Source organism: Suncus etruscus, chromosome 1, assembly GCF_024139225.1.
Source record: "Suncus etruscus isolate mSunEtr1 chromosome 1, mSunEtr1.pri.cur, whole genome shotgun sequence".
NCBI lineage: Eukaryota > Metazoa > Chordata > Mammalia > Eulipotyphla > Soricidae > Suncus > Suncus etruscus.
In genome coordinates, this window is record NC_064848.1 from 189,501,530 (window position 1) to 189,503,503 (window position 1,974).

The window sequence follows — 1,974 nt, forward strand, 5'->3', positions numbered from 1 at the left end:
GATGGTAGGTCAATCATTACTTCAAGATGTTATTTTTGACACTGCGGAGATCATTAACTTGAATCCTTATTACAGGAATAATGGGCCTGAATCATAGAGAAACTGTGACGGAAGTTTTGACTCATCACTGGTGTTAATCAAAGGAAATATAATTGCAAGCTGTACTATTCCATAAACATCACGCCAAGTTTATAAGAAAATGAACACCCCCCCTGCAGCAAATTCAATGAGAAGCACATGAAATAAGACTAAGAAATATAAGCTAGAATTAAAAAAGAAAAATAACTTTTTCTTTATGCATACTAAACTTTCTTTTCTTTAAGAACATCTCAAGGGGGAAGCTGAATATGAAAGAAAAGTACATTATCAACAACTCAGTCCTGGGGCCTGAGAGACAGTGCAAACAAAAGTAAGGTGCTTGCCTAGCAAGTAGCTCTGGACACAACCCTGGTTTGAATCCTGACTACATATGGTCCAGTGCACCACCAGGTCTGGCCTCTGAGCAGTGAGCAAGGTATGGCCCTTAAACAAATCAGGTATGATACAAACCACACAACTCCCACCCACCCACCCCCAAAAATTACTGAAATAACCAATCCACTCCTCTGGTTACTACCAAATGCAATGGAGAATGACTGACTGATGTACCAAAACAAGACGATGAGGTTCCACGTGCAGAAAGCAGAGGCCATCAGGATGACGCAGAACTCGTGGCAGCAGTCTGGCAGACACCTACCCTGTTTGGGTTTTGTTTTATCTCCTGAGAGTGCTCCAAATGCAGGCTGGAATGCCAACTCGGGAAGACAGCTCAGTGAACCCCGCCGCCTTGGACTGCACACTGTTTTTCATCCAAGATATATTTCCATGTAGCAAAGTAAATTTAGCAAATGAAAACACAGCCTTGCTATGGATGCCCCCTTCCCCTGCCAAAAAATGACAGGCTGTTTGCTCAAAAGCTGTCACTAATTAGCAGCTGCTGCTGTAAAGACATCCTAAAGCAAGTGCCAATAAAAGCATATTGAACTGGGGGGGGGGGGCTGATGACAAGGACAGGGAAGCACAAGAATCTTCCTGGGCCAAGTAAACTTTATACACACTGATGATCTAAATTTGGGACAAGTGGCGACAGGCAATAATGGCAACATACATCTATTTCTATTCCAACAGGAAGGAGGGAAACGCTTCCCTGCACATTCTTTTTGTTCTTGCGCCACTCCTGGTGATGCTCAGGGGTTACTCTTGGCTCTGCACTCAAGAATTACTCCTGGTGGTGCGGAGTTGGGGGGAGCGAAGGGGACCATATGGGATGCCAGGAATTGAACCCAGGTCAGCTGCATGCAAGGCAAATACCCTACCCACTATACAATCGATCCAGCCCCATCTCCCATCCCCCCTAACAGTCTTACAAAAAAAAAAAAATCACTGAAATGCTAGGTCGATGGAGTTACTGAATTCCATCAGGCCTGGTTTCCCTTTCAAATTGGAGCCAATTCTGGTTTGGGGTTATTTTTCAATGTTAGTATTTCTGTCTCTGGTTTACAAACTCCATGCCTTGGCAGAGAACACAACAAGTGAAATGTAAACATTTTTTTTTCTATTATTTTTGGGTTCACATCCAGCAGTGCTTAGGAGTTAATCAAGGCTCTGCACTCAGGAATTTCTTGTGGAAATGCTCAAGGGACCTTGATGGGTCATGGGATGCTGGGGATTGAATCCAGGTCAGCCATGTGCAAGGTGAACGCCCTACATGCTGTATTATCTCCCTGTAAACATCTTTCGTGTATTCTAATGGCTTTAGCCTAAACCCTCTGAGGTTATGAATCTAACTGATGACAATCCTCCCTTCTTTAAGACAAGAAACAGACACAGACAGAAGTGGTCGAGAAGGGGATAATGTACTCTTATTTCAGAGATTCTAAAATAGGGGCTGGAGAGATAGCATGGAGGTAAGGCATTTGCCTTGCGTCCAGAAGG